Here is a 21,440-nt window from a genome sequence, read left to right as displayed (position 1 = left end):
TTGTGACAGTCCCAGTATGTCGCATGCCGCAGTGCGACGCCATAGACTATCATTATAAAAATTGTCTTGCGACTTTTGTGCGGCAAGAAGTCGCGCGACACGTTGCAGTGTAGCCCTAGCCTAAATGTGATCACTGCTTCTAGACAGATGAATGGCTAAATAGGCCAAACAAGTGCATTATTTCAAAAGAGCAGGGAGGATGGGCAGGTGCCAGAAATGGTTGGCACCTCTTCTCTCCAGGGAACAATGGGTTCGGACAGGTAAATATACATCTTGTCAGATACGTACTATGCCCCATCCTCGATAAGAACCTGCCAGTTCCTAATAGTCATTAGATTGCTGACTGCTGATGTAACGCCCCCCCCCCCCCCGAGCGGCATTACCACTCCTATGCCCTGCTTCTATCTGTGAATGCTAATATAATGTTATCTTATGCATTTATTTCCAGGTCCCTAGACACTGTGCATTTATAATAATGTTATGTAATTGTTCATGTAATGTGCCTGGTTCACCAGCAGGTGGCAGCAACTATGGCAGAGAGAATGGAACTCACCATTCCATTCTCCCCTCCTTTCTTGACTCAGAAGTGGGCCCGTACTGTTTGCTACCAGAAGGAGGTAGGGAGTTCTGGTGTGTTCTGGTTGAGACTCCATGTTGGAGCTGCCAGGATTCTAACCTATTCCCTGGCATAATCCAGAGTCAGACTACAGAGAGAAGTCGCAGCATCCTGCAGAAGCAGAGATTCCATTTAAGTCTGTTAGAACAGCAGCGCCATAGAGAAACCGATGTAGCAGAGTTGAGATTGTTTGCCTGCCAGAGTTAATGCTAACGCCTGCTGGAACCAAGATAAAGTCTGGAAAGATTAGAGGCTTGGGCAGAGAAGTGGCAGATGAGGTTTTAATGTAAGGTTATGCACATGGGAAGGAATAATGCAAGTCACCCGTACATACTAAATGGCAAAACACTGGGTAACACTGACATGGAAAAGGCCCTAGGAATTTTAGTGAACAGCAAACTAAGCTGTAAAAACCAGTGTCAGGCAGCTGCTGCCAGCTTCAGCAACCAAGATAATGGGTTGCATCAAAAGGGGCTTAGATGCCCGTGATGAGAACATAGTCCCACCACTTTACAAATCACTAGTTAGACCACACATGGAGTACTGTGTACAGTTCTGGGCTCCTGTGAACAAGGCAGACATAGCAGAGCTGGAGAAGGTCCAGAGGAGGCCAACTAAAGTAATAACTGGAATGGGGGGACTACAGTACCCTGAAAGATTATCAACATTAGGGTTATTCACTTTAGAAAAAAGACGACTGAGAGGAGATCTAATTACTATGTATAAATATATCAGGGGACAGTACAGAGATCTCTCCCATCATCTATTTATCCCCAGGACGGTGTCTGTGACGAGGGGACACCCTCTGCATCTGGAGGAAAGAAGGTTTGTACACAAACATAGAAGAGGATTCTTTACGGTAAGAGCAGTGAGACTATGGAGCTCTCTGCCTGAGGAGGTGGTGATGGTGAGTTCACTAAGGCCTCTTTCACACGGGCGTCATGTTTTTTGCCCGGATAAGAGGCGGGTGCGTTGCGGGGAAAATGCGAAATTTTTCCGCGTGAGTGCAAAACATTATAATGCGTTTTGCACTCGCGTGAGAAAAATCGCGCATGTTTGGTACCCAAACCCGAACTTCTTCACAGAAGTTCGGGCTTGGGATTGATGTTCTGAAGATTGTATTATTTTCCCTTATAACATGGTTATAAGGGAAAATAATAGCATTCTGAATACAGAATGCTTAGTATAATAGTGCTGGAAGGGTTAAAAAAAATAAAAAAGATAACTCACCTTCTCCTCTTGGTCGCGTAGTTCCCAGTCGGTCTCTTCTTTAGCTGTGGGCTAAAGGACCTGTGGTGATGTCAGATCACATGCTCCATCACCATGGTGATGGACCATGTGATTGGAGCATGTGATCTGACATCACCACAGGTCATTTAGCCCACAGGAACTAAGAGACCGACCGGGAACTACGCGACCAAGAGGAGAAGGTGAGTTAACTTTTTTATTTTTTTTTAACCCTTCCAGCACTATTATACTAAGCATTCTGTATTCAGAATGCTATTATTTTCCCTTATAACCAATAATACAGTGAATAGACTGTCACCTAGAACCCATGCGTGAAAATCGCACCGCATCCGCACTTGCTTGCGGATGCTTGCGATTTTCACGCAACCCCATTCATTTCTATGGGGCCTGCGTTACGTGAAAAACGCAGAATATAGAGCATGCTGCGATTTTAACGCAACGCATAAGTGATGCGTGAAAATCACCGCTCATGTGAACAGCCCCATAGAAATGAATGGGTCAGGATTCAGTGCGGGTGCAATGCGTTCAACTCACGCATCGCACCCGCACAGAAAACTCGCCCGTGTGAAAGGGGCCTAAAAGAGTTAAAGAGGGGCCTGGATGTATTTCTGGAGGGTAATAATATTACAGGCTATAGCTACTAGAGAGGGGTCGCTGATCCAGGGATTTATTCTGATTGCCTGATTAGGGGAATAAAAAATTCCTTCCCGACTCCAAAGTGGGGAAAATTGGCTTCTACCTCACAGTTATTTTTTTGGTTTCCTCTGGATCAACTTGCAGGATGACAGGCCGAACTGGATGGACAAATGTCTTTTTTCGGCCTTATGTACTATGTTACTATGTAAGGTCTGGTTTCAAATCCCTCAATTATTTCTTCAAATCCCTCAATTGTTCACCCTATTTGTCTGTTTCACAGCCAACGCCTGGGGTTCCAGAGTATCCATGCAGGAGCACTGTGACACGTGCACAAATCATTAAGGGAAATTATAGGTAGTGATGGACGAACATCTGCCGGGACGGTTCGCGAACACGATCAAATGTTCGCGAACTGCAAGTTCGCGGCGGGTCCCATTCATTTTAATGGCAGGCGAACCTGAAAAACCTTCAGCTCATATTTGCAGCCAAGAAATAATTACTAGAAGTGCACAAATAGTCCCACAACATGGACAGTGACATACCAGATGTATTATTCTAATTTGCGATCTCCATTCATTATTTTTTTCAATGCGAAATATCAGCAATATAATTTTCGCGTACGCGCATGCGCACACCAGTTATGATTATTTTTTCCAATACCGTTTGTCACTGTGTGTAGCAGAGGGAATGCAGCAAAACCCCAGACAAATGCAGCTGTACCCAAATGCACTATATAGAAAGTATATTATTGGTATATCACACCCCTGCCTCTATCAGTTTTTTTGGGGGGCGACCGGTATATCACACCAGTTATAATTATTTTTTCTAATTGCTTTTGTCACTCTGTGAAGCTGCAGTATCGAACCGACCGCCGGGCGAACCGCAAGGCCATCACTAATTATAGGCCACCCTATATCACTCGGCCATTCCTACACCTGGGTACCAACACCATTTCTTAAAGGGACTCCGTCCCATTGTTGCTTCATTGCAACTGGTATCACAAAACATTTATCTCATCCTAAAGGGACCCCTTGCGGACCGCTGTTGTTGCACTGACCCCGAGTACGGACTTACAGAGGAGTGGAGTGAAGACTTGATTAATCCATGCCACTTAAAGGGTTACTCTGTATACCAAGTCACATGATATCATACAGGATTGTGGTTTTGGAAGACATCTGCAGAGTAACAGATGTTGCAGAGGAAAACGCGAGGATTCTATGAGAACCTTACTAATATGGAACCCTGCACGGATTGGCCTTAAACTTTACTGCACTTCCACAAATATTAGGATTAGGCCTCATGCACACGACCGTTGTGTGCATCCGTGTTCGTTGTTCCGTTTTCCGTGATTTTCTGCGGACCCATTGACTTTCAATGGGTCCGTTGAAAACTCATAAAATGCACCGTTTGTCATCCGCGTCCGTGATCCGTGTTTCCTGTCCGTCCCAAAAATATGACCTGTCCTATTTTTTTGACGTGACGGACAATGGTTTGCGGACCCATTCAAGTCAATGGGTCCGTGAAAAAACACGGAGGCACACAAGATTCTCATCCGCGTCCGTGATCCGTGTCCGTTTTTTTCCTATCATTTCCTATCAAACTTAGATATTTTTTTTTTCATTTTTCTGGTCTGGTGATCCTCCAAAAATCGAGGAAGAGACACGGAAGAAAAAACCGACACGGATCACGGAACAACGGAACCCCGTTTTGCGGACCGTGTGCATGAGGCCTTACCAGCATGAAATGAGAAGCGACAGATTAATTAATGGCTGTTTATCTGTGGAGAAATACGTTTATTACCATCATGATGTCCAGGAAAAGACGCAATGGACTCAGGGAGGTGAAATTAGGCGCAGTATGTTGGAACTTGGAAAGTTTACCAAAATTTTTTTTTTTTTCTGATGTGGTGGGCGAATTGTGTCCAGGAGGTAGCAGCAAAAGGCATACTAAAAAATGACAAGGGGTGATCTCCTTCCCCAGTGTATGTGACTAATAATACGTTTTCTATACAGCATAGGCGTGGATATTAACTTTCACTAGGGATGCAACTTTAAAAGGAACCTGTTATCAACTTCATGCTGACCTCACTGAGGGCAGTATAAAATAGTGACAGAAATGCTGATGTCAGCGTGTCACTCATCAGCTGAAAGTAAGTGGTTGCTGAGAACCTGCATCATAATCATTGCAGCCCAGGCCTGGAAAAGAGTCACGGCCACCTGAGAAGAGTCCTGGTTATTCATGAATTCCTGCTCTCCTGCTGGTGACTGACCGTCTTCTACCGAGTTTTCTCTTCTTTCTCTCTAGCAGAGAACTGCCAATCATCAGCAGATGGACGGAGAGAGCAGGAGATTATAATAACCAGGACTCTTCTCAGGTAGGTTTGACTCTTTTCAAGGCCTGGGCTGCAATGATTATGATCCTGGTTCTCGGCAACCACTTACTTTTAGCTCATGAGTGACACACCACTGAGATCAGCATGTCTGTCACTATTTTATACTGCCCTCAGTACGGTCAGCATAAAGTTGATGACAGGTTCCCTTTAAAGACTGTGGACACCTTTGGGTAAAATTTTATATAAAATCATTTGCTTTCTAAATGCAAAATTTTCAGTAAATATTTCATATCATTTTTCTTCTGCACAGTGTGTGCAAGTCCTTCACCTAGCAGCTGCACGTGACACAAATCCATCGGAGTTCAGCTCTTGTTTGTGGCAGAGTTCTTTGCTCCCCCCCCCTCTGTTCTCTCGGTTATAGGTCTCGTTCACCATGTTTTTGCCGCTATTTTTTATGCGTTTTCCACAATGGAATCCATGCCAAAAAGACCTTTAAAAAGACCCTCATTCATAATAAAAAAAAAGAAAAAAAGAAGCAGCATGCTCTCTTTTGATGCAGAATTCATGCTGATTCTCTAATTGAAATGAATGGGAAGCTGAAAAAAAAAAAAACCACAGCAAAAACCACACCAAAACCAAGCAAAAATCGGCATGAATTTCTTTCTTATTATCAGCATGTTTTCTAAATCAGTCATGTGCCCTTATACCCTTAGGCCCCTTTCACACGAGCGAGTATTCCGCGCGGATGCGATGCGCGAGTTAAACGCATTGCACCCGCACTGAATACCGACCCATTCATTTCTATGGGGCTGTTCACACGAGCAGTGATTTTCACGCATCACTTATGCGTGAAAATCGCAGCATGCTCTATTTTGTGCGTTTTTCACGTAACGCAGGCCCCATAGAAATGAATGGGGTTGCGTGAAAATCGCAAGCATCCGCAAGCAAGTTCGGATGCGGTGCAATTTTCACGCACGGTTGCTAGGAGACGATCGGGCAGGAGACCCGATCATTATTATTTTCCCTTATAACATGGTTATAAGGGAAAATAATAGCATTCTGAATATAGAATGCATAGTAAAATAGCGCTGGAGGGGTTAAAAAAAAATTCCAATTTTTTTTAACTCACCTTAGTCCACTTGATCGCGCTGCCCGACATCTCGTCTGTCTCCTTTGCTGAACAGGACCTGTGGTGATGTCACTCCGGTCATCACATGTTCCATCACATGATCTTTTACCATGGTGATGGATCATGTGATGACCGGAGTGACGTCACCACAGGTCCTGTTCAGCAAAAGAGACAGAAGAGATGCCGGGCTACGCGATCAAGTGGACTAAGGTGAGTTAAATTTTTTTATTTATTTTTTTAACCCCTCCAGCGCTATTTTACAATGCATTCTGTATTCAGAATGCTATTATTTTCCCTTATAACCATGTTATAAGGGAAAACAATACAATCTACAGAACACCGATCCCAGACCCGAACTTCTGTGAAGAAGTTCGGGTACCAAACATGCGCGATTTTTCTAACGCGAGTGCAAAACGCATTACAATGTTTTGCACTCGCGCGGAAAAATCACGGGTGTTCCCGCAACCCACCCGCACATTTACCCGCAACGCCCGTCTGAAAGAGGCCTTAGAGATAGGGTCAGGGAGGGGGAGAAGGTTGTATATGGCAGATCAGAGAGTGGAGAGGGGTTCAAAAAGAGCACATCACACAGGTTGTGTTGGCGGGGAGGAGGGGGGGGGGGGGGGGGTCAGCAGCATCCTGGACACACAGATCCAACCTGTGTTGCTGGGTTGGACACGTTCACATAACAAATCTAAAACTAGGAGCAGGATGTAAACTAGGTCTGCAATATGAATGAAGGAAGAAATGTTTTTTTTAGTGCCCATAACCACTAAGGCTACTTTCACTCTAGAATTTTAGTTTTCCGGTATTGAGATCCGTCATAGGGGCTCAATACTGGAAAAAAAAACGCTTCAGTTTTGTCCCCATTCATTGTCAATGGGCACTGAACTGAACAGAATGGAATGCTCCAAAATGCATACCGTTCTATTTAGCTGCGTTCCCAGACCGGAGAGCAAACCGCAACCTGTTGTAGTTTGCTTTCCGTCTTTGCATGCGGAGCAAGACATTTTCTCTGACACAATAGAAAACGGATCCGTACCCCACTGACTTTTCAATGGAGTTCATGACGGATCGGTCTTGGCTATGTTAAAGATAATACAACCAGATCCGTTCATAATGGATGCAGATGGTTGTATTATCAGTAACGGAAGAGTTATGCTGAACTTGGCCGAATCCAGTAAAAACGCTAGTGTGAAAGTAGTCTAACATATGTATAAATTTTTTTTGGGTCATGTCAAAGGTGTCCAGAGCCATTAAGCTCCTGGCCTCAATGTAAAATCAGTAAAAATGCCCCTACCTACCGTGGCCATCTGTAATAGCGGGGTCTCATTCAGACAGATGGGCCTTTTGGCCCCCTCAAGCACCAGGGCCTCTGATGCCACTACTACCTCTGTGCCCCCTATGGCTACACCCCTGACTAGCCCAAACATTTGGTAATAAACAACTGTATGAAGTTTCTATTGAAGTCTCTACCATTTAAAGTTGTGATGCCCATTCTCTTTGCATGAAATGCCAGGGACTTCATCATCCTGGTCAATGACTCACAATAAACCCACACAGCTCCATAGTAATGAATGGCACTACTAGCCTCATGACAAAAGCCAATTTATGACCATGGCAATTACAAGAAGTAGTGGGAAGCGCATCGTACAATGGACATCAGGACTACGTGAATGTCATCAGAACGCCTCCTTATTACAATGACGACGTCCTGCCGGAGACACAGAGGGTACAGGAGATGTGTCACTGCAGCGCGAATGCCAGATCTACGCTAAAATATTTCTTTCATCTGTGACTCTCCGTGTTTTATCAAAAAACAGATCCCAGGACAAAAGCTATCAGTACAGCTCATGAGGTAAAGAGTATTCGCAAAAGATACTCAACTGACCCCCCAAAATGGGGTTTGTCCTTTCTAGAATTCTTATACCTCTTGTCATTGGTTTATGAGTGAAAATTGCCAGCCTTCTCTTTAAAGGGGTTCTCCGGTCCTTTTATATTAATTGGCGGGCGTCTGACACCCTGCCGAACAGTTGTTTTGCAGCAGCTCCAGCGCCAAAATTTGGCACTGAAACTACGGCTTCATCCATTGTGTGTAGTGGATGGGACTGGTTACTGCAGTACTCACGGCAGAACCGCTGGACAGCGAGGGTGCGGGGTCTCAGATTGGTGTTATTTCTCAAAAAAACAAGCAAACAGTCGCAAAAAACTTAGCTGTGTGGGTCTGTATGATCAGACGTTTGGATATGACCACACTGCATTGGCAGTACAAGCCACAGCGGGCTCCAAATAAAGGGGTTGCACCACGTTTTCAAACCAGCACCTGGATCTGAATACTTTTGTAATTGCATGTAAATTAAAAATTCTGCATAGCCACTGAGTTATTCAATAAAACATATCTGCATAGCGCCACCTGCTGTTTGTTCTTTTTCTTATTTCGGTGTTCGGCTCACTGAGGTGGACACACATACTCAGTTTCATCCTTCAAATGCTACCAGTTGCAGCAGAAAGGACACGTCCCCTGAGCTGCCAGCTTGAAATAAATCTAGCAGAACAACTGGAGCAATGAATGAGGAGATCTGTGGATCCATGTGAGGTACAGGGCTGGTTCTAGCTTTGTTAGGCCTCATGCACACGACCGTATTTAGTTTCCGTGTCCGATCTGTTTTTTTTTGCGGATAGGATGCGGACCCATTCATTTCAATGGGTCCGCAAAAACGCGGACAGCACACTGTGTGCTGTCCGCATCAGTATGTCCGTTCCGTTGCTCCGCAAAAAAAATTGTGCATGTCTTATTTTTTTTTAGTTTGCGGACAAGGATAGGCATTATTACAATGGATCCGCAAAAGAAAAAGGGATGCCATACGGAACGTCATCCGTTTTTTTTGCGGACCGCAAAACACATACGGTCGTGTGCATGTAGCCTTAGAAATAGATTGTCACTACTGTATGATGTCTAATTTTCATGTTTTACATTAATCATGGGATAACCCCTTTAATTAGGACCGGACTGTTAAGTCGCGGTTTATATCAGCATTTAGTTTTCCGTTCTTCTGATCTGTCAGAAGAACAGAAAAAGTTTAAAAACTGATCTTTATTTTGAGCATCCATGTCTGTCACTTTCATCAGAGATCAGTTATTTTTTACCGGAGAAAAAGTCCTGCAAAAAGTACTTCTCCCATGAAAAATAAGTGATCTGTAATGGAAGTGCTAAGGCCTCTTTCACACGTCCGTGTTGACATCCGTGACAAGATGGTGGGTGGTTCACCCGTGCAGGATCCATGTTTGGTCTGTGTGTCCGGTTTCTGCCTCAGCGTGTCTGTATTCTGCGTACAATGCTAGGCTGAAAATTACCATCATTTCCAGAACATCATCTATCAATGGTGCACTGACAGAACAGGGATGCTGTCCGTGTTGTGTCAGTGGTTTTTCACGGACCTGCAGACTTCAATGGGCGTGTCTGGCCATTAATAAGGCGACTGACTAAACAGTGTGGTCCTAATTAGTAAATGCGGTTCATACGGGCAGCAGGGTGGCTCAGTGGTTAGCACTGGTGCCTTGCTGCGCTGGGGTCCTAGCCTAGGTTCAAATCCGACCAAGGACAACATCTGCATGGAGTTTGTATGTGCTCCCCGTGTTTGCGTAGGTTTCCTCCCACACTCCAAAGACATACTGATAGGGACCGTAGATTGTGAGCCCCATTGGGGACAGTTGGATGATAATGTCTGTAAAGCGCTGTGGAATATAGTAGCGCTATATAAGTGCGTAAAAAAATAAAAAATATGGCTGCACGGTAGTCAACTGCACCGCATCTGCGGTCCTACCCTTCTTGTGTTGACGGAGTGGTTTAGGCTACTTTCACACTGGCGTTTCTGGGTCCGCTTGTGAGATCCAGTTTCAGGGATCTCACAAGCGGTCCAAAACGGATCAGTTTAGCCCCAATGCATTCCGAATGGATAAGGATCTGTTCAGAATGCATCAGTTTGCTTCCGTTCAGCCTTCATTCCGCTCTGGAGGCGGACACCAAAACGCCTTTATTTTAATTTTTTATTTTTTTTGTTCATGGTAATGCAAACAGATCCGTTCTGAACGGATACCATCGTTTGCATTATAGGTGCGGATCTGTCTGTGCAGATACCAGACGGATCCGCACCTAACGCAGGTGTGAAGGTAGCCTTACATAGTTGCGAGGGGCTTGACCAAGGACAAAATTTGCAGAAATCTACACTGCACAAAGATTGCATCATAATGTACGCAGCAGCGCAGTGCACAAGGTAATGAGCCGATTCACAGGCATAGCTAAATGGTGAATTATGGTCTCTGGTAGCTGATTGTTAATGGCAACCGCGTGACCACCAACAATCAGCACTAATGAACACTGAGGTAATTTGTAGACTGCATGAACTTCAGGTTTTTGGACACAACATGGCCGCCTCTGAGCCTAAACCACACTAATGCTGCCGCCATCCCACAGAAGACTGCAGCTGTACACTGTGGGGGACAGTTATCAAACTGGTAGAGAAACCAGTAGAACTGCCTAAGTTTCCCAAAGGAGCTCTGAAAAATGAAAGGTGGAATCTGACTGGTTGCTATGGGCAACTGAGCCAGTTTTCCTTTATACCAGTTTGGATAAATCTCTGCTGCTAGTAGATTGGTTGCCCATATTAACCAATCAAAACACAGCTTTCTTTTTCAAGAACAGAATACATAATGTACTGTGATTGGTTAATATGGGCAACAAAGAGAGCTTTTGCTTTAGGCAGTCTTTTTTTTTTTTTTTTGCCCATAGCATCCAATCACAGTGCAGCTTTCATTTCATATTCTGCCCTTGAATAATCAAAGCTGTGCTGTAATTGGCTGCTATGGGCAACAAAGACAGCTTCCTAAATCTGCCAAAACGGCTCCTTGGATTTATCCATGTCTATAAATGCTAGAGTATCCCGCACCTATATCACAATAATGTAACTAGTTCTTCTACAAAGACTATAAACCTATAAAGAATTTTAAAAAAAATCTAATATCAAAAGGTTTCCTGTCTAACCAGCTGCTCTCTGTGTATTCACTAGGCCTCATTACAGCTTGATGGCCTTAAAGGGATTGTCTCATGAAGCCAACCCCTTATCATACTTAATGCATACCCCCCACCATTTAAATCCTGACTACACCACGGTCCCCGACGTCTTCTAAGGCCTCATGCATATGACCGCTGTTGACCGGTGCCCGTATTACACAATATACAGGCAGCGGCCGTTTCTGCACCACATCACAGATGCAGACCCATTCTCTTCAATGGGTCCACAATTCGGAAGGTCGCAGTGCGGAATGGAGGCACGGAACTCCATGTGCTGTCCGCATCCACACATCAGTTCCATAGCCCCGCGAAAAAAAAAAAATAGAACATGTCCTATTCTTGTCCGTATTGTGGACAAGGATAGGACTGCTCTATTGTGAGCTAGACGCACACGGCCGCTATCCATGTTTTACGGGCCTCAAAACGGACACGGTAGTGTGCGTAAGACCTAAGGCCTCATGCACATGACCGTATTTTTCACCCCACTGCTATTTTTTGTGGACAGCACACTGACCCATTGATTTCTCTAGGGCCATGAACAAATCTATTTTTTTGGAGGTCCCTTTTCCCATTCTGCAAGTGACAGAACGTGTCCTATCCTGGTCCGGATTATAGATGAGAATAGTCCTATTGATGGGAGTAAGAAAAATGCGGAATACATAAGGTGTTTATATTTCACGGATCCTTGTTTGCAGACCAAATACGGACACGCCTAAGGACCCCTACACAAATCTGTCCTGGTCAATTTTTGCTCATTAAAAAAAAAAAAACACACACACCATAGAAAACGCTCACGTGGCTTTACATACCACATTTAGTTTTTATTGCAGTCTTCAGTGACTTTTTGGGAAAAACAATGTTTGCACAGGCTTATTTTCTGCGCCTCTTCTGTGTTGTGCAGGACAAGACAGGTCTTCCGAAAAAATAAATAAAAAATAAAATAAAAAAAAGAAGACGTGCTTTAGGTCGCTCTCCATTCTGTCCAAGAGATAATGAGGGGATGAAGGGAGGACCCCGTTCTATTACCCCTAACAGGGTTTATAAAACTACATGGGTTTTTAAACTGGACAGTCCCTTTAAATGTAAAAAAAAAAAAAAAAAAAAAACACTCCTAAACAATGTGAAGTAGAGTTATCCTCTGGCTACAGCCGCACTAGAATCAGGAAGATAATCTTGCAGATAGGATCAGACACGTGGCGTCTATTTTAATACACGCGTCGTAGTAAGTGGCCGAGCGACAAGCGCTGAAGAACGGAGGCGACTTAATACCTTCTCCACGGGGTGGAAGAAACCTGAACTATTATCCGATTATGAAATACATTTGTCACCCTTGATCATCATTACAGTTCCTAGAGTCACGTCACAAGGACGGAAACTCGTGCCACACAAAATCCCTGGCGACCATAATCCCGGCCTCATTAACACTCCAGTAAATCCTCCCATCTCTTCTAGTAAAGCAGAACATAGACCAGCAACGCACAGAAACACAAGGATCTGACGTCTCTCACTTTTAGGAAAGCTGGATGACATACAAGATGGCCACCATTTCCACACTAAAGCCTCATGCACATGACCGTATGTATTTTGAGGTCCGTAATTGTGCATCTGCAAAATACGGATACTGTCCGTGTTGAATCTGCATTTTTTGTGGACCCATTAACTTCAAAGGGTCCGCATTTTGTGGCCAAATATAGGACATGTTCTACCTTTTCCGCAGAATGGACATACAGATGCGCAAAGCATTGTGTGTCTGTTCCGCAAAAAGATGAATGTGTCCGCAAAATGCAGACCATGGACCCATTAAAGTGAACTGGGCCGCAAACAAAATGCAGACGGTCTAGATACTACATCAAAATTTTGTGGATCCAGGATTTGCGGACCGCAAAACAGATATGGTCGTATGCATAAGGCCTTATCCTAAGGGCTCATTCACACGAACGTGTGCTGCCCGTTGCCGTATTGTGGACCGCATTTGCGGATCCGCAATACACAGGCACTGTTCCGTGTGCATTCCGCATCACGGATGCGGACCCATTCACTTCAATTGGTCCGCAAATCCGGAGATGCGGAATGGTGCGGAACAAAAGAACGGAACACTACGGGGTGCTTTCTGGGGTTCCGTTCCGTGCCTCCGCACCGCAAAAAGATAGAACCTGCTCTATCTTTTTGCAGAACTGATGGATCGCGGACCCATTCATGTGAATGGGTCTGCGATGCCCATGCGGCTGCCCTACGGACGGTGCCCGTGCATTGGGGACCGCAATTTGCAGTGCACAGCACGGGCTTCACACGGTCGTGTGAACAAGCCCTAATTGTCACCCAGCTTTTTCAGGCTCCTGACTAGTTACGCAGCAGTGTGGGCCCAGGTGGACAATAGTAGCTATGGTGGGTTTTGCTACCCAGTTTCGCTATAATCCGATGCAGGTAAGAAATGTGTGAAAATAATCTTTAAAAGTGTTGTTCTTCTGGGGGTCTTTTTGCAGACCAACCCTTGTGGCCGTACCTGCAGAGGGAAGCATACTTATCCGCTCCCCACAGGTAGGCCCCAAATCCTTCGCACCCTGGCCACAGGGCTTGGGTCCCCCGCTGTCTACATCCATTTGATGTCACTGCAGTAACCTGCACCCCTTGCGTCAGGTCAACTGGTCATGTGACAAAGGGGTACAGATCACTACTGCAGCAGTGTAAAAACGGATGTTGACAGTGGCGGGACCTGAGCGCTGCAGCAAGGAGCAGGCAACCAGTGGTGCGGAGCTTCCCTCCGCAGGTCCGGCTCCAAAGGAGGTCTTCCAAAAGACCCTCAGAGGTGAACTAGCCCTTTAAAGGAGTTGTCCCACCATAACACATTCCGACTGCTGGGACTACTATCAAACATAAGAACGGGGGTCCCCGAGTCCCCCAAATGAATGAAATTATGGTCGAACATGCGCGGGTGCCTTCTCCATTCATTTTTCCAGCAGTCCCATAGAGCTGAATGAACCATTCACTAGGAGACCAGTTCTTGTGATCATTAGGGGTCCCAGCAGTCGACCCCGAGACCGATCAGATACTTACCACCTCTCCTGTAGACAACCCCTTTAATGTCAATTTAAGGATCAGAGGCTTAACTTCTGGTTCCCTATATCCAATCCTAAATTGTAACAGCCCCTGCATCTACAATGTGCCATTTACAATGCTGGTCTCTGGGCCCCTTTAGGCACCAAGGTCCAAGTGTGACTGCCACCTCTCTACCCCTATAGAACCATTCACTTCAATGGGTCAGAAAAAAAACGGAAGGTTACTCTGTATGCATTCCATTTCCGTATGTCCGTATTTCCGTTCCACAAAAAAATAGAACATGTCCTATTATTGTCCGCATTACGGACAAGGATAGGACTGTTCTATGAAGGGCCAGCTGTTCCGTTCCGCAAAATACCGAATGCACACGGACGTCATCCATATTTTTTGCAGCTCTGTTTTTTTGCAGACCGCAAAATACATACAGCCGTGTGCATGAGGCCTAAGGCTCATTCACACGTCCGTGTCCATGCTGAAATCCGTGAGCAGGTGGTCAGTGATGCATCCGTGAAGCTGTCTGTGAAGGATCCGTTTTTTTTGCTCTCCATGTTGCATCCGTGTTTTACTGACACTGAACAGCTGAAAAATAATTTTCAAAGCATCTCTACTTAATGATCCGTGAAACACGGATGCAACACGGATGGCATCTGTGGTTTTCAATGACCCAGACTATAATGGACGTGATGCATCCGTGAACACAGACAAAATACAGCATGCATCCGTGCTAAAAACACTGACCCACGTACCGTGCTAAAACACTGATATACACACACACATTATGAATGGGGACGTGTGCTGTCCGTGGAGAACACATACAGCACACGTCCGTGAAACATAGATATCATAATGCAAAATTTAAAAGGTATGGGGTACTAAAAGGGTCTTTTCAAAACTAACTTTTCAAAAATATTTCTTATGTCATAGAGACATCTCAAAAGTTTAGATTGGTGGGGGTCTGAGTGATGAGACCCCCACGATCCCTAGAACGAGGGGAGAGAAGCACGTGCATATCGTCCTCTCTATCCTCACTGCACGAGACGAGCTCCATAGAGGTCTATGAGCATGCCTCGAGTCTGTCTTCAGCAGCGAGGAGAGAAAGTGCGCTATGTGCATGCTTCCCTCCCCTCATTCTAGGGATCGTGGAGGTCTCCGCGCTCAGACCCACACCGCTCTCACCTTTTGAGATGTCTCTACGACATAAGCAACGTTTTTTGAAAAGTCAGTAACTCTTTAAACCCTGAAAACTTGAGTGCACAGTAAAGTGCAATATCCCACCATCCAGGATATCCTGAAAGCCGACAAGCAGACCCCAGTAATTTTTTCCCCATCGGATTTACCATAGGTGGGGGTGTTCTCTCCAGGAGCCCCAATTCCGAGGAGAACACCATAAATTTCAACAGTTGCAATAACCCAGCGGTTAAAAGTCACTTGGGGGCACTCCACTGCTTTAGCCAATGAGTGGCCTCAGCGAACATGATCCCGTTCTTACGGAAATCCAGTGAAGAGAACCACGGGGCAGGAATGGCGCAGTGGGGAGTATGGATTCCTCTACAGGTAACGCTGTCTGGATAGAAAATTCAGGGGGAAAAACATGGACAACCCCCTTTGACATTTTCTCTCCTTTAGGCCCCATTCACACAACTGTGGGGCTGCTGTGGCCGTGTTGTGGACTGCAAACCGCGGAGCCGCAAAGTTGTGTGCACTCCGCATCGCGGTGCAGACCTATTTACTTTTAGGGTCCATTCACACGTCCGTAATTTGGGTCCGTATTCGTTCCGCAATTTGCGGACCCATTCACTTTGAATAGGGCTGGAACGGATGCAAATCCACATTTTCAGGATCCGCATCCGCATTTCTAGGATCCGCATCAGTTTTTTCGGGATCCGCAATTTTGTTTTTGAAAAAAAAAAAATAGTCCTATTCTTGTCTGCAAAATTTTCTATTATAGTGTCTGTGATGTGCGGTCTGCAAAAAATTGCGGATCACACATTGCAGGTGTCCGTGTTTTGCGGATCCGCAAAACACCTACGGACGTGTGAATGGACCCTAATGGGTCTGTGTTCCGCAAGATGAGGCAAAAAATAGTACATATCCTATCTTTTGCAGGCCGGACCTCCGCACTGCAAAAAACAGATTTTTTTTTATCGTTCGGATCGTGAACTAATCTTGCGGACCCACTGGACTGCATGTGGACAGTGCCCGTCTTTTGGGGTCCACAACACGGGCACGGAGGCCCCCCACGGTCGTGTGAATGGGGGCTTATGACACTCCTGATTTTGGCTTCAGAAACTGTATAAAAAAAAAAAAATGCACGCACCTGCAAACTAACTCTGATGCAGATATTACCATTAGGGCCCACGCACACGAATGTGTTCCGGCCGGCCCGTGCTACAGACCACAAATTGCGGAAGCAGGACCCATTCACTTGAATGGGGTCCGCGATCCGCATCTGACTTCCAATCCATGCCTCTGCTCCGCACCGCATCAGATATCCGTGATATGGTGTGCTGTGCACGTTGCCACTGTTTGCGGGCCGCAATACGGGCACGGCCGGGCAATTGCCTTATACATCAGCCCTAATCCAATCTTACAAACCCCCCCAACCCAAGGAATCTGACCAGCGTCTGCAGGATGCAGCAACCTGCGCTGAATGACAGGCAGACAGGTCAGGAAAGGAATTCAGCGTATCAGCGACGCCTGAAAACTTCTGGTACAGATTGTATCAGCCCTGGATGTAACGCAGATTGTCCCCGACACATTTGTGTATTTCCATCAACAACACTCCTCTTCCGCGTGTAGACGTTTTATGCAAACAGGTATTGCCCAGAAAAATAGAAACCGTCTCAGTAGTGCCCCCTTTTGGCAGCTCACTCAGCCAGCCAGAATCCTGCACCCTACTGATGAGGGGCAAACACCCCACAGCCGTCTGCAGATGGATATTTTGCTTCCAAAGCCTGGTAAACAGTAAGACTTTGACTGATGGGAACCACTTCCAAAAAAGGTGGCGCTAGCGAGTCATACAACCGAAGTCACATGATGCAGTTTAAAGGAGTTCTCCGGGCCTGTACTTAAAAATCCTCTTTGAGCTAACATGTGGAGAGACTATACTTTGAGCAGTGCTTACCCCTTCTGCTGCTAGGATATGCCCCCAATGTCTGATAGGCGCGGGTCCTAGAGCCTCAAAACTGAACCTGCAAAGTACATGCACAGCCGACCACCATTCACTTCTATGGGACTGCTGAAAATGGCCAAGCGCCGTTGAAATTAGGGCTGCAGCTAACGATTATTTGAATAATCGATTAGTTGCCGATTAATTACTACGATTAATCGATTAATCGGAAAAAACGACAAAATTACAAAACAGAGGTTTATATGATCTTACTTGAAAAATTATGTTCAAAGGCCATATTAAAACAAATTGTGGACGACACTATTATGGGGGATCTGTGGACGACACTATTATGGGGGATCTGTGGACGACACTATTATGGGGGATCTGTGGACGACACTATTATGGGGGATCTGTGGACGACACTATTATGGGGATCTGTGGACGACACTATTATGGGGGATCTGTGGACGACACTATTATGGGGGATCTGTGGACGACACTATTATGGGGGATCTGTGGACGACACTATTATGGGGGATCTGTGGACGACACTATTATGGGGGATCTGTGGACGACACTATTATGGGGGATCTGTGGACGACACTATTATGGGGGATCTGTGGACGACACTATTATGGGGGATCTGTGGACGACACTATTATGGGGGATCTGTGGACGACACTATTATGGGGGATCTGTGGACGACACTATTATGGGGGATCTGTGGACGACACTATTATGGGGGATCTGTGGACGACACTATTATGGGGGATCTGTGGACGACACTATTATGGGGGATCTGTGGACGACACTATTATGGGGGATCTGTGGACGACACTATTATGGGGGATCTGTGGACGACACTATTATGGGGGATCTGTGGACGACACTATTATGGGGGATCTGTGGACGACACTATTATGGGGGATCTGTGGACGGCGTAGTTATGGAGAGGGGGGTCTGTGGACGGCGTAGTTATGGAGAGGGGGGTCTGTGGACGGCGTAGTTATGGAGAGGGGGGTCTGTGGACGGCGTAGTTATGGAGAGGGGATGTGCAGGCGTAGTTATGGAGCAGGGTATATGTGCACTGTTATGGGCATAACAGTGCACAGATCCCTTCCTCATAACAGTGCACAGACCCCCCTCCCCATAGCAGTGCCATAGACAGATCCTCCCCCCTCCCCATAGCAGTGCCATAGACAGATCCTCCCCCCTCCCCATAGCAGTGCTATACACAGATCCTCCCCCCTCCCCATAGCAGTGCCATAGACAGATCCCCCCTCCCCCTTCCCCCTAACAGCCCCGGCCCCGATGCTTGCATCTTTATTTTACCTTTTTACAATGACGCTCCCGCTCCTGTAACAGCCAGGCAGAGCGGACGGCGGCGTAACGTCACTCACTCACGTGACGCGCCTGCTCCGCCCACTTCTTGAATGAAGGAGGCGGAGCAGGCATGTCACGTGAGTGAGTGACGTTACGCCGCCGTCCGCTCTGCCTGGCTGTTACAGGAGCGGGAGCGTCATTGTAAAAAGGTAAAATAAAGATGCAGCGACCGCCCGCCCGCCCGCATAGCAACGAATCGGCGATTATTCGATAACTGGATTCGTCGACAACGAATCCAGTTATCGAATATAATCGATTACATCGATTAATCGTTGCAGCCCTAGTTGAAATCAATAGGAAATGCACTGCGCAAGCGCGGCTACAGCTCCATTCATTTCTATGGGGCTTACGGAAATAGCCGAGTCAACGCTCTGCAATTTTCCGCACTCCCATATAAAGGAATGGACAAAGACGGCGCTTGCGTGGTGCGTCCTCCTGCACTTTTCGGGCTCCGTTCTAAGGATATTGGGGGCATAACCTAGCAATATACCCCCAATGTCCAAGATGATAGAACCCCTTTAAGGTACAGGCCCAGAGAACCTCTCTCTATAGAGGTTGTGATAAATAGGACCAGGCTATGTAGAGAATCCCAGCCCTGGAGGACCACACAGCATAAAGGGGTTCTCCGGGTGTTTTATATTAATGACCGATCCTCGGGATAGGTCATCAGTATCAGATCGGTGGGGGAGTTGTTTGAAGAGGCCGCGGGGCTCATGGGAGGTCTGGTGCACTCTGTGGCCTCCGCACAGCTTACCAGGCACAGCGCCATCTACTGGAAAGAGGTTGTACTTGGTTTTGCAGCTCAGCCCCGTTCACTTGAAGGGGACTGAGCGGCACCTAGGCCAGTGGTGAAACTACGACTCCCAGCATGCTCCATTCATTTCTATGGAGTTGTGAGAACAGTCAAGCAAGTGTCGATCTTGGGAGTTGTAGTTTTACCACAGCTGGAGGGCCGGAGGTTAGCCATCACAGCCCTAGGCCATGTAAACAATGAAGGTGACAACAGAGGCTACTGTGACTACTATTAGGCTCCATTCACACGTCCGCAATTTCGTTCCGCAAAATTGCGGATCCATTCATTTCTATGGGGAAGCACATCGTGCTGCCCGGACACGGAATTGCGGACCCGCACTTCCGGGTCCGCAAAAAAATAGAACATGTCCTATTCTTGTCCGCAATTGCGGACAAGAACAGGCATATTCTATGAGTGCCGGCAATGTGCGGTCCGCAAAATGCGGAACGCACATTGCCGCTTTCCGTGTTTTGTGGATCCGCGGCTCTGTGGATCTGCAAAACACGTTGCGGACGTGTGAATGGAGCCTTAGTTTGCAGATGCCGTGTAGTAAAAAAGCTGCGGCTTTCAAACGCACCGGATCGCACCCATTCTACCACTCATTTGGGCATATTTATTAATGCAATTGCATCAGTCCAGGATAAACACCAAGGGGGTCATTTATCAAACTGGTGTAAAGTAGAACTGGCTTAGTTTCTCATAGCAACCAATCAGATTCCACCTTTCATTTACCAAAGGAGTGGTGAAAAATGAAAGATGGAATCTGATTGGTTGGTTGCTATGGGTAACTAAGCCAGTTCTACTTTACACCAGTTTGATAAATGACCCCCCAAATCTATCAAACCGCGCACCATTGGGCAAAGTGTGGGGAACAAAGGGGACATAGTGATACGGACTGCCACGGAAAGAGCCGCTGTGGCTGAGGAGCAGCGCTTTATTCCACAGGAAAATGTCCGCAATAAGGACGGTGATAATAAACAAGAATGATAGCAGTAATAATAATATGGTAGTAGTAATAGCAATAATGTTATAAATGAAAGTAGTAATAATAATGGTAGTACTAGTAATATTAAGAACTACAGTAATAAAAATGAGAGTAGTAGTAATAGCAGCTGTAGTGGCAATATAAATGCTAGTATGGTTGTAGTAAGAAGAATTATAGTAGTAATAATATTTAGAATGATAATAGTAGCAATGACAGTAGTAGTAATAATAAGAACAACATTAGTAGTAATAAGGATAGTATTAGTAATAAGGACAGAAGTAGCAATGATAATGACAGTAGTAATAAGAATGACAGTAGTAGTAATAATAAGAATGACAGTAGTAATAATAAGAATGACAGTAGTAGTAATAATAAGAATGACAGTAGTAGTAATAATAATAAGACAGTAGTAGTAATAATAAGAATGACAGTAGTAGTAGTAGTAAGAATGACAGTAGTAATAATAAGAATGACAGTAGTAATAATAAGAATGACAGTAGTAGTAGTAGTAATAATAATAAGACAGTAGTAGTAATAATAAGAATGACAGTAGTAGTAATAATAAGAGTAGTAGTAGTAGTAGTAGTAAGAATGACAGTAGTAATAATAAGAATGACAGTAGTAGTAATAATAAGAATGACAGTAGTAGTAATAAAAAGAATAGTAGTAGTAAGAATGACAGAAGTAGTAATAATAAGAATGACAGAAGTAGTAAAAATAAGAATGACAGTAGTAGTAATAGAATGACAGTAGTAGTAATAGAATGACAGTAGTAGTAATAATAAGAATGACAGTAGTAGTAATAATAAGAATGACGGTAGTAGTAATAATAATAATGACCGTAGTAGTAATAAGAATGACAGTAGTAATAATGTTATTAGTAACAATAATAATAAATACCAATAATAAAACAATATATCAGTCACGTCACACAGTACCACTACCTGGATGATGGGGGTTATTATTCCCCGAGCTTTCCCCACATGCAGGGCAGCTTAGCTAGAATACAGATGTAGCAGAGCTGAGCCGGTTCACTCCCTGTGCGAGCAGAGTGTGTATTTGCTGGGAGGATTCACCC

At 45.4% G+C, this 21,440-nt stretch overlaps 1 protein-coding gene across 2 annotated transcripts in view; it reads right to left on the bottom strand.

Annotated features, from left to right (window-relative positions):
- LOC122941031 (dynamin-binding protein-like) overlaps window positions 1-21,440 on the bottom strand; it is a 155,513-nt gene that overhangs the window by 106,953 nt on the left and 27,120 nt on the right. The window lies entirely within an intron of this gene.

The sequence above is a fragment of the Bufo gargarizans genome, chromosome 6 (assembly GCF_014858855.1).
Source record: "Bufo gargarizans isolate SCDJY-AF-19 chromosome 6, ASM1485885v1, whole genome shotgun sequence".
NCBI lineage: Eukaryota > Metazoa > Chordata > Amphibia > Anura > Bufonidae > Bufo > Bufo gargarizans.
Note: the sequence above shows the minus strand (reverse complement) of the source record. Positions and strands in the feature narration are given on the sequence as shown.